Source organism: Adiantum capillus-veneris, chromosome 18, assembly GCF_014529385.1.
Source record: "Adiantum capillus-veneris isolate H3 chromosome 18, ASM1452938v2, whole genome shotgun sequence".
NCBI classification, from domain to species: domain Eukaryota; kingdom Viridiplantae; phylum Streptophyta; class Polypodiopsida; order Polypodiales; family Pteridaceae; genus Adiantum; species Adiantum capillus-veneris.
In genome coordinates, this window is record NC_140948.1 from 95,296,243 (window position 1) to 95,309,626 (window position 13,384).

Sequence of the window (13,384 nt, forward strand, 5' to 3'; positions counted from 1 at the left end):
TAATAATGAGAAACAGGTCTTTGGAAAAGTGATTTAAATTGTATTCAATAAAAAATCTGATTGTGTTTTAACTGTTTGAACATCCTTAATCTCTTGTGGAAGTCTTAATGACAATGATGGAGGGGTGTGTTTTAAGGCTATGGCAATATTAAGGGGTGCAACAACTAATATACACTAAGTAATAATGAGAAACTGTGCTCTGGAAAGTGATTTAAAGTGTATTTAATAAGATTTTTTATTGTGTTTTTACTGTTTGAACATCCTTAATGTCTTGTGGGCTTACTGATAAAGGTGGAGAGGTGTTTTTTGAAAATTTTATGCTAAAACAAAGGAGAGCACATATGGAAGTTCTTTGGAGATGCATAGGGGAGATTCTTGCAGACTTCTTTTGTTCTCGTTTCTTTTATGGGAAGATTCTTTCTTGGTCTAATCTGTTATTGGGATACTACTTTTTACCTTTTTATTGTAATCTGAGTCATTGTTAGTGAGTGATAGCCATATTTCTCCCAAAGGCGTGCTGTGCTCCATGCCCTTGCAAAGTTTTTTATAATATGATACCAAACAAACGATCTTGTGCCACACCAAAATAGTTTTCTATCCTCCCCCTACCTAAGGTCTGTGGAAATATTAGGGCTATGGTGCAACACAAGACCGTCATACTAAATTCCAATCAAAACAAAACTTTGTACAACACGGGGAGGGGGTGTGTTGCATTCCCCATCCATGCAACGCCGTTCTGGAATGTGACATTGAGTCCATGGTCCCATGCTTTGAAACAATCACAAAAAAGAAAGTTTGTTAATTAAAGTAGTTCCAACACTTCATTTCACAATGAAAGACATTGGAAATAGGTGAGTATACCTGTGAGCATGAATTATCAGTACAAGGCACAAGTGGTGTCAAAGGCCTTTTTTTCTGAGATGGGGGGCATGAGAGCATTCTCTTTGGAAAAGATAGAAAAAGACAAATACTGGTTAGAATATTTTTCGTTATCGACATGGGTGTGAGGAGGATCTACTAGTGCCAAGAAAGCATTCTCTTTAGGAAAAATAGAAAAAGACAAATATTAGTTAGAGTATTTTCCCTTATCAGATCCACATGAAAATAAGCATCTATACCCCGTGGACCTCCATAAATAAACTACAAGGGGTGTGGTTGCACCCCCATGTCTTGAAAAAAATATCCAAAAGGAAGCCACTACAAAACCTTTTGAAAGCATCTACTCGTGGTAAGAAAGCATTCTCTTTAGGGAAAATAGGAAAAGACAGATACTAGTTTAACTAGTTTCCCTTATCAAATCCACATAAAAATAAGAATAGTTCTATATCCCATGGGTCTCCATGACTCAACTCACAAGGGGTGGGTGAGAGTCTTGTCAATGTCCAATGGATCTAAGCTGCACTTGGAGCCCTTGGGGGATTGGAGGGGTGTGTGTGTGTGTGGGGGGGGGGGGGGGGGGGGGGGGGTTTCACTATGTATAAATTGTGTATATTGCATGCATTCAAGGACGATTTTGAAAATTCTTTATCTATGAGTTTTTTTACAAGAAAAAATTAGACTCTTTTCATACCTTCAATCTATAAAATTTTTCCCAATTTCATTTTATGATATCATTTTGTATATAAGAAATTCAGAAAGAATGAAAACAAATAACACCTTCTGATGCACTCACCTGATAGTCACATAATTAGTAAGTGACCCTCTTGAGTTTGAGTCCTTGCACAATGCTTTGTGGCACCATCACCTCCACCTTGCGTCAAAAGGCCGGGTGGTAGTCCATACGTAGCCCTTGAAAAAAACTTCACAAATAGATGTAGTGAAAAATAGGTAGATGCAAAAAATGGTGTGGTGGGCTTTGTAGTACATAAGGTACTATAGTAGGGTGTGATCACGCATGCTCGCATGGTGGGTGGTGTACCTTCTATGTCTCTAGAACTAGGAAAAAAATTTACCCTCCAAGGACTATGTCATGCTGACCTAATCCCTCCCTAATCCCAGCTGCACCTAAAGGAAGCATGCAAAGCTGCTCTACACTATGAAACCTTGTCATTTTTCAGTCATAAAAAATGTGGTAAGTTGTGCTTATCTAGATGGTCCTCTATGTTTCTATCCCTCAACCATATATAAAGACACGGTCGTCAATATTATACTCATTCCTCAACAGCTAGCAACATGGTAGGTTTTGCTCATCTATATGGATGGACAACTACTTTTCTTTCCTCTATCCATAAATGAAAGTTAGTCATAAACTATGACATGCTAATCCGTAGCATTTGTTCAGGGAGATATGGATGATATATATATTTGATCTTAAGTGAAAAATGCTAAGGTAGATGCATTTGGTGAGATAGGATCCAAGATTGGAGGCAATTAACAACATGGTTATGACCCTTACAGAGGAGGTATATTAACACAAAGATTGCATGCCATTTTTTGACTACTTTTTAAGAGCCTAATTGCAAATATCATGATTTTCAAAAGAGAGAATCTACTCAAAAGGTGTTTCTTGCCTACAAACACAAGTATTACATGAACATGCACAATTTTGGCCTTCAAACCAAGCAAGAAACCAAGGAACACATGGTCATATATCATCCTTGGACTAGCAACCATAGACGTTTCCTTTTTGTTAAGTCAACCACATAAGGCGTATCCTTTTTAATAACAAATTGGATGCAATTTTTAATGTTATCTCTTTTGTGAATGCCATCTATGTAATGTTTATGGATATAGTAATTATTACCTTTTTGATAGATCAATCACCTACACCCGGGTCATTGAGCACCCAAAACATTACCCTAAATTTATCATCAAAAATGTATTTGTGGGGCCTATTACAAATGTATGACAATTTTTGTTCAAAGTTGTCTCTCGTGTGTATGCCTTCTAGGCTAATGTTTCTGAATATTGTAGTGATTCTTGGTTGGTTTCTTACACTATGATATTATGGAGTTTTCCCCACTATCCACTTCAGCATCTTCACTTGCATGTTATCCATATGGTTTACCATCCATTTTTTATTAGGTGATTCTTGTTGTGATGCACCCCATGTATCATTGTGTATCTTTGATGAAACAAAAAGTAATGGCAAAAAGCTCTAAAACATAGTTTCAATTGCAAAAGTACGAAAATAAAAGCTCACAAATAAAATGCACTCATGATTAAGCACGACCATTGATGATAGGTTTTAAGCCTTGTTTTGTTATACATGTACTTACCAGTTATGTGAGCTTGATTATGGCAAAGAGCTTTAAGTGCCTATAGTAGATGCAGATTAAAGATTGGTTTGTAAAGACCGAATGTTGTGCAGGTTAAGAGGGGTTGATGTCGTGCAGCTCCGCTCCCATGCTAAGAAATATAACAGGAAAAGATGCACATCAAGCTTAATTCAAGCTTACCTGATTAATAATCAGTGTTCATGGCTTGCTAACAAGCTAGTTTTACGATTAATGTATGCTAGATGCGGCTTTAAAAGGCCAACATATGCCTTAATGATGCTAAAATAGAGTATTCTTAAAGTGAGCATAGATGGGAGTTTATGATTTTTAACTGTAGTGCTTGAAGTGCTCTATCGTCCTGTCTTTACAGCTCATTGATTGGAGCTACAATGAAGAAGTTATGGAAGTTTGAAGTTGGGGTTGATTGCATATCTGTACCAGATTGGGAAACTTCATATGTGGGTTCAGGGAAGAAGTGAATGCATGGGCCCAAAGTGCTCACTTTGTGGAGCACGTTGTTCTTTTCAGATCATCAATTGGAGCTCTGGTTGCCGAGATATTAGCAGATTAAGTTTCATCGCGGGTCAATTTCGTATTAATTTGATTGTCTCGGTCAATGTGCCATTTAAGAAGTTTTGGGCTTCAACCATGTTCTGGAATATCATGCAGTTAGTATACCAGTAAGTGCTTGATGAGATTTCAGCTAAAAGGGGCTTTGTCGTGCTTGGCACTATCTTAGCCGATATGAATGGAAAATGTGTTGTGAGAGGCAATGCTTTGGTTGATATGTTGTGCCTGACAAGAATATTATTTATTGGAGACTGCTAATAGCAGGAAATGCCCAACACGGCTATGGATTTAGCAGATGAAAATTCAGAGGCCTCTCTCAAAATGCAATCACCTGTACTAGCATCTTGAAGGTTGTGCCAATATCTACGACACATAAATGATAGCAAAATTCACGATGATAGTGTTGGTCAGGGGCTGCTAAAAATTGAAAGCCACGCTAATCATTGATTTGGCTGATGTGTATACCTAATGTGGTGCCCATTAGGAGGTGCTTTGATTAATGTGACCACCAAGGGCCATTAACCCAAAGAGCGGTGGCCACCCCTCCACACTATCTCGCACGGGCGGCTTCAAATGGGATCCACGGTTGAGGTGATTTGGATCGCCAAATACACATTTGAAAATTCGAGACATTTGGTAAATTCGGGGAGAAAAGTAACTTCGGGTAGGCTTGTAAATTTCGGGCAATCCACACCCATGTCTTGAACCCGTGACCTCCCCACTGTGAACCATGTGCACTAACCACTACACCCGCATGCGTTCATTGAAATATAAGTAATTTGAGTATGTCATATTGTAAATTTTGGCCGATTAGTAAATTCGCGGCACAAATATGGAAGGTTCCCATACTATATGCGCCAAATACTTGTTTTTAGGCAATCCAACTCTGCAAAAATTGTCAAAAGTGGGTACACTTGATCTTCCACATGGCTATTTGCAATTTTTTGTCGGTTTTTCATAGAGTATTGAAAATCTTGGTTTTGTACAAGAGTTAATGGAGAATGCAATGGGTACACTTGATCTTCCATATGCCTATTCCCAATTGTTTGTCGGTTTTTCATAGAGTATTGAAAATCTTGGTTTTGTACAGGTTTTGTACAAGAGTTAGTAAAGAATGCAAACTATCGATGATTTTGACAAGAATCATTGCCCTTTAAATTTCATAATTTTCTTTTTTTTGTATAATTTAATGTATTTTTTGAAAGGAGACTTACATTTTTATCAAAAAATGTTCAAAATACCTCAAAAAGAAAAAATGCTCATACAAAATCAGCATTGATGTAAACAAAACCTTGCTTACGAGTCCCACAATATTATTTATGCAAGGTCATAGTAAGGATGAACGGTCAATCATATCCAGTTTTAAGCCCAAATAGGTATAAGAAAGCTAATGCTCCTGATTAACTTGATAGGTTCCGATGCACAACCATGTATAATGAGTGTGCAATCCATTCAAATAGGCTAATGGATGGGAAGAGACAATGAAAACTTGTTGGCCTTTGAAGTTTTGAAAGAGAACTTCAATGAGCTCAGCCAGTGGCTTCTAATGCAAAGTATCAAGCTCCTACACTTTCATGGGTTTCTCTAAAAACTGTTTCCTGCTCATGCCAAGCCACACATCGACGTAGATTGTCATTTGGACATATTTTATAAAGTTGTCTTATGATGAACTCAAAGTGACGGCTTTGCAATGCCAATCTTTTGTGATGATCTCTGTTAAGAATAACCCTGTTTGTAAATAAGCAAGCATGTCCATGCCCATCATTCAAATGCATTGTGATTACAAACAAGGCAATATATGAAAGATCATCTTCAACACCAACAACTTGTACTCAATCCAAAAAGTCTCCAGTTTCAAGATGTGATAAATAATTAGCAACAACTTGTTTCTTCCTTGGTGTATGAAGAATTGTAAATTGAAACTCGGTAAGGATCAACATCCATCTATCAAATTTTCCGTGCAAGGTTTTTTGTGCTAGCAAGTATATCAATGATGAATGATCCACATGAAAAACAAACTTATCATTGAGAAAACAATGCAAAAATGTTTTGACTGGATAGATCATCCCTAAAGCCTTGTGGCAAATGAGTAGGTCCTTTCCATCAAACTCAACTGGTGATTGTCATAGTAAAGTTTAAACCACTCTATACCATTTTTCCACCTTTGCTTACATCAAAACTGCACGGTTGTAACATCTGAAGCATCCATAAAACATGAAATGCAATATCACACGGATGGAGGCTAAATACTAAGGATTTGGAGATTATAGACTTTAACCGCCAAAAGGCATTGCCACATTCTTCATCCCATTGCAACTTTTTTAGCTTCATCTGATTATTCTAGGGTGTGGCAATATTGGCTAGATAAAAAAGCTTTTGGCCAGGCCACCAAATCTGACCCAGACATCTTAACAAATCCTCCATCTAAATAGCTAGAAAATGATTTAGTAGGAAACCATGTAAACATCTATGATGTATGTTTTGTCTAGAGGTGCCTACAGGCTCCAAGTTGATTTCTCCTCTGATTTTTCCATAACATCATCTTTTTTTTTGTCACATTCTATCCTTCCACACTTGGACTTTCTGACATTCTGTACGTAAAATACATGCTAATAATGATGGAGCTTAATGCAGAAAGAATACACAAATTACTAGCTCTATCCTTGAATTTAGAAATTTCATCTATTTATAGCGATACTTGAGACCTGCCTATAGCTTTTCTCCCCTTTCTCTTTCTGAAAGCACTTCTTTTAGGGACAACAAGCGTCTCATCTCTCTAAAATGTTACATGTGTAAGCATGCATGCATACGTGTGCGTTGACTCAGCGCAAAGGAGAGGCTACCGAGAGATGCGCAAGCTGAAGGAGTGCAGGTCTGGGCCGGGTGTATCCAAGCATGAGTGCAAGAGAGCAGAAGCGCTAGGGTTTGAAATCAGAGAGAGAGATAGAGAGAGAGAGAGAGAGAGAGAGAGAGAGAGAGAGAGAGAGAGAGAGAGAGAGAGAGAGAGAGAGAGAGAGAGAGAGAGAGAGAGAGAGAGAGAGCTTGCACGATTTGGGGAAAACTCACTTAATGAGTTTGTGGGCTTTCCCACTTTTATTATAAGTGACCTTTAAAAAATATGTCCAGTTCAATGTGAACCTGGACAAAGTATAAAAATGTACAAAAGGGTTTATTTAGGCCTTTAACCCAACAACCACCCACTTAAAGGCATAAATGGTGCCTTTAAGTTAACCAACTCCCACCAGCTGTATGCATTGCTCATGTTGAGCCTTAGCAAGACTCTTGGTAAGAACATCTACAAGGTTATCTTGTGTATTGATCTTAGTCAAGGTGACTAGACCATCCTCCAATACCTGACGTATGAAGTGGTACTGCACACCTATGTGATTGGTACGCACATGAAACATGGCATTTTTTGCTAAATAGACAGCACTCTGGCTATCACATCGCAACACTAGAGTATGAGCATGCATGCCAAGTTCTTTTGCAAGTCTGCTCAACCAAATGGCCTCCTTCGAAGCCTATGTGGATGAAATGTATTTAGCCTCAATAGTACTCAGTGCCACAATTTTTTGCAACCTAAAACACCAAGAGCCTGCACCACCAGCAATAGTAAATACATATCCACTGGTAGATTTCTTGGTATCCATGTCACCTGCCATGTATGCATCACAATCTCCCTACAACTTTAAGTCACTTTTTCCATAACAAATACACTTTGATCGTGTACCTTGCAAATATCTCAGAATGCATTTGACAGCTTCGCAATGCGCTTTGCCAGGATTCGACATGTATCGACTAACAACTCCCACTGCATAAGCAATGTTAGGATGAGTGGAAACCATAGCATACATAAGAAAACCACAAGCTGATGCATAAGGGATTCCCTTCATTGCTTTCAATGCCACCTCATCCTTTAGGTAATCTGCTTTGCTAAGCTTGGTGTATGGAGGTACAGGTACTCCAAGAGGCTTAGCATCAGCCATATTAAATCTGTCAAGTACTTTTGCAATGTACTTTTCTTGAGATAAAAATAGCAAGTTCAGACTTCTATCTCTTTTAATACGCATGCCCAAAATATGCTCTACACCACCCAAATCCTTCATAGCAAATGCTGAATTTAGCTTACGCTTCAGAGCATCGAGACTAGTTGTATGTTTCCCGGCAAGCAGCATGTCATCAACATAGAGAACAAGTATGATGGGACTACCATATTCATCCCTTTTTGTATACAAACAATGATTTGCATGGCTGCGTTTCACGCATTGAGACAACATAAAAGTGTCAAACTTCTTATACCACTGCCGTGATGATTGTTTCAAACCATACAGAGCCCTTTTCAATTTGCATACTAGTTCCTCGCATGTAGGAGCTACAAAACCCTCAGGTTGTTTCATGTATATGTCCTCTTCAATGTCACCATGCAAAAATGTTGTCTTTACATCCATTTGATTCAATTCCAAATCAAGCACCACAACGAGAGCAAAAAGGACACGTAACGTAACCTTTACAACAACAGGAGAAAACATTTCTTGAAAATCAATTCCTTCTTTCTGTGCATATTCTTTTGCAACTAATCTTGCCTTGTACTTTGGTTTTTCATCCACGACCTTAATCTTGTATCACCATATGTTCGGAAGAGCCTTTCTCCCTTTAGGCAATGGCACAAGATCCCAAGTATCATTTGCATACAAGAATTTCATTTCCTCTTACATTGCAAGCTCCCAATTACTGCTTGATTCACATGACTTAGCCTCTTTATAAGTAAGAGAATCACCCTCATCTGACAACATTACATGATGCAAAGAGGGATTAAATTTTTGTGGCTCCCTTCTCAAATGAGTTGACCTACGTACCCAATGATCTACATTCTCAGGCAATGGTTCTACATCATGAGGCAACTCATTTTCAACTCTATCATGCTGTTGAAAATCATTTTCAGCCAATTCAGGTGGCTATCCATCCTTATAAGGAGCATCAATATCATGTTCTACCTCTTCTGGCTCAAGGTTAACTGACTGATTATTAATTTCAGCTTGCAACGATAATGCATCATGAGGATCTTTTTCTACATCAATGGGTGGAACAAAAGGCTGAAATTTGACTGTTTTCTTGTTAGAATCATATTCTTTAGCATTCTTAAGCAATTTTGCCTCATTGAACACTACATCTTGGTTGTGAGTTACCTTTCTAAATTGTGGTAACCACACTCTATAGCCCATTTCACCTTCTTCCCCATAACCTAGGAAGACTCCTTTAATGGACTTCATATCAAGCTTTGTTCTCAAATCCTTGCACAAAACATCAATACATGTGATCCCATAAATTTGGTACACTTGTGTATTGCTATTATAACCTGTAAATTGCCCATTTTGACCTAAAAACAACATGTTTTGGGTTGTTTTGGAAGTTTTGGTGACCTTCTTGACCCCGAAAGCAAGAGGCTTTGTGATAGAAGCGAAAATGGTTACGGGAGAGCAATATAGCTTGCTATTCACTAGCCTGTGCAGGGCCCGTTTCAGACCCTAGAGCTCTGATACCAGTTGAAAGCGCAAAGGAGAGGCTAGCGGGAGATGCGCGAGGTGAAGGAGTGCAGGTCTGGGCCAGGTGTAGCCAAGCATGAGTGTAGTAGAGTAGAAGCGCTAGGAATCAAAATCACAGAGAGAGAGAGAGAGAGAGAGAGAGAGAGAGAGAGAGAGAGAGAGAGAGAGAGAGAGAGAGAGAGAGAGAGAGAGAGAGAGAGAGAGAGCTCACACGATTTGGGGAAAACTCACTTAATGAGTTTGTGGGCTTTCCCACTTTTATTATAAGTGACCTTTAAAAAGTGTGTCCAGGTTCACATTTAAAAAATGTATCCACATTCAAAGTGAACCTGGACAAAGTTTAAAAATGTACAAAAGGGGTTATTTAGGCCTTTAACCCAACATGCATGTGTGTGTGCATGTGTGTGTGTGTGTGTGTGTGTGTGTGTGTGCGTGTGTGTGTGTGTATAATTGTGTATATGTTGGTTTATACACATGTATGTATATTGGCTTGTCTGCATGCATACACATAGTTGTGTTATATAAAGAATACACATATACACATAGAAAAAACCTTTGCACCTTAAGTCCTAAGCCCTAAGCTCCAAACTTCAAGCCTTAAACCCTTATACCCTAAAATTATATCCATAAACCCTAAGAACCCTAAGAACCCTAAGCCCTAAGATTTAAACCTCAAACCCTAAGCCTTAAGCTGAAACCTCTACACCCTAAGCCCTAAGCTCCAAACTTCAAACCCTAAACCCGTATACTCCTAACTCATAACCATAAACCTTAAGAACCCTAACCCTACGTTTCAAACTTCAAACCCTTTCCTATGTACCCTAAACTCTTAACCCTAAATCCTTATCCCTAAGCCCACAACTCATTAATGTAAACCTTAAAACCCTAAGATGATCTTGACTTGAATGCCCTACACCCAACATCCTAATTACTTAGCCATAAACCATAGACCCTACATCTTGAGCCCCAAGTCCTCACCAACTCCATGCTTCATTCTCGCCCACAAGGGTGCAAGTTTTGAAGCGCTTTATGGAAGAATATATGTGATGGTCTAGATGCTCCAAGGGGGCACTCAAAACACCACTAGAGACCAAAGGATTTATTTGCACCATTGATTGATGTCAAAGGGGACCTTATATTGGTATGACCTCTAGTTGTACTATACCTAGTATGGCTAGGTGTTTCTCAATCAATCATTGATCATGATCTTAGCTCAGCTAACATTCAATATGTCCTCATTCTATCTGGGGAGTGAGTGTGCAAGGGTACAACCGATGTTAAGATTTATAAAAATTGTTGGGATAAGCAGTGGTGTCCTAATGTAAGAGATCCATAGGCATGGGAGGATGTCAATGCAATTTTCTTTCCATGGGTGAGAAGGGGGCAACCAAATAATCCAAGTAGGGTGAAGATTTCAAAGCAGGTCTTTGAAGAGGCTCAACATAGCATGAACATCCTAGAAGAAGAATAAAATTTTGATCATGGATTTGTCTTAGCAATTGAGGATTGGGTATTCATTAAGACCAGTTTAGTAACCTAACAAAGCATAAACGTGTTCTTTTAGGGTTTTGGAACAAAAATTGAATACATCGAGTAGAAGTAATTTTTTGGAAACAATCACTAGATGACAAAATAGAAGACTTGAAGCATGCCCATCTCCAACTAGCCATATTCTTCTTATTGACCTTTTGGCCTATCTTTAGGACACCCCTTAACTTCTAATGCTTACTTGGCCTTGCCAAGGCCACCATTATATGTGCTTGCATGGCCAATTAGGATTGAGAGGCTAGGGAAAAACACTTTTTTGACACAAAAATGTATAAATATAGGGTTGGCACATTCACAACCCCTAGATCTACCCTGGGTGAATTGAAGAAATGAACAATTGAGAAGTGTGAAAGATGGGATTAGAGTGCTTGATTTCATTCCAAATTTTTTGCTAGGGGAAACATTCTCTAAACAATGTAGTATATATGTTAACCATATGCAAAAAATGTAATATAAAACTCATTATAATATGATAAGGTCTTCGTCTAGGAAAGATTTAATAATTCTCAACCGTTACAAGTTTGAATTTGTTGACATGACCACATTCCATGTAAGTTTATGTATCGAGTCACCCTAATATCTTGCAAAATGAGTTTTCCATCTACATATATCTTGTGTAGAAAAATAGAAGACAAATAATAGAATATTATTCACATTGCAAAAAAGATAGCAATACATGAATTTAAGGTCCTCAATATGTTCTTAATTGATGTATAAGACAACTTTTGGAATATGTGAGTGATACTAGACTCACATTCAAGTATTTAATACAATCGTGATGATGTGACAACATGCGACAAGACCATGAGAGTCTTTACACAAAAAATACTCTTTGTGTGGGATTAGTTGTCAATTAGGAGTTTTCAATGTGTTTTTGGTAATGTGTTTTGTGTGGGCACTAGGCTTGACTCTACAAAGTGAGCACAAATATGGAATTTACTCATACTATTTGCGCAAAATACATGTTCTAAAAACTGTCAAAAGTGGGTACACTTGATCTTCTATATGCCTATTCGCAATTAATTGTTGGTTTTTCATAGAGGATTGAAGATCTTGGTTCTGCACAAGAGTTAATGGAGAATGCAAACTATGGTTAATTTTGACAGGCATCCTTGCCCTTGAAATTGGATATATTTTTGATTTTTTATATAATATAATGTATTTTTTTAAAAGGAGACCTACATTTTTATCCAAAAATGTTCAAAATACCTCAGAAAAGATAAAATGCTCATACAAAATCAGCATTGATGCAAACAAAACCTTTCTTATGAGTCCCACAATATTATTTATGCGAGGTCATAGTAAGGATGGGAGGTCAATCATATCCAGGTTTTAAGCACAAATAGGTATATAAGAAAGCTAATCCTCTTGATCAACTTGATAGGCTCCCATGCACAACCATGTATAATGAGTGCAATCCATTCAAATAGGGTAATGGATGGAAAGAGACGATGAAAACTTGTTGGCCTTTGATTTTATAAAAGAGAACTTCAATGAGGCAAGCCAGTGGCTTCTAAATCAAAGTATCAAGCTCCTACACCTTCATGGGTTTCTCTAAGAACTACTTCTTGCTCATGCCAAACCACACATCGGCATAGATTGTCATCTGGACATATTTTACAAAGTTGTCTTATGATGAACTCAAAGCGGCGTCTTTGCAATGCCAATCTTTTGTGCTGATCTTTGCTAAGACTAGCCTTGTTTGTAAATAAGCAAGCATGTCCCCATGCCGATCATTCAAATGCATTGTAATTACAAACAAGGCAACATACTAAAGATCATCTTCAACACCAACAACTTGTACTCAATCCAAAAAATCTCAAGTTTCAAGTTGTGATAAATAATCAACAGCAACTTGTTTCTTCCTTGGTGTATGAAGGACTGTAAATTGAAACTTGATAAGGATCAACATCCATCTATCAAATTTTCTGTGCAAGGTTTGTTGTGCTATCAAGTACATCAATGATGAAAGATCCACATGAAAAACAAACTTATCATTGAGCAAACAATGCAAAAATGTTTTGACTTCATAGATAGTCCCTAAAGCCTTCCTTGTTGCAAATGAGTAGATCCTTTCCATCAAACTCAATTGGTGATTGGCATAGTAAAGTTTATACAACTCTATACCATTTTTCCACCTTGGTTTGCATCAAAACTGTACCGGTTGTAACATTTGAAGCATCCATAAAAACATGAAATGGAATATTAGATGGTGGAGGCTAAAACACCGAGGCTTTGGAGAATATAGAAAATTAACCACCAAAAGGCATTGCCACATTCTTCATCCCATTGCAACTTTTTCAGCTTCATCTGATCATTTTAGGGTGCGGCAATATCGGCTAGATATCAAAGTTTTTGGCTAGGCCACACAATCTGACCCAAGCATCTTAACAAATCCTTAAATACTTGGGTGTTTTAGCCATCATGATCAGTTTGACCTTTTTGGGTCTATGACAATAACTTCTATGAAATAATGTGTCTAAGTAGCATGCTGCTCTTTACACA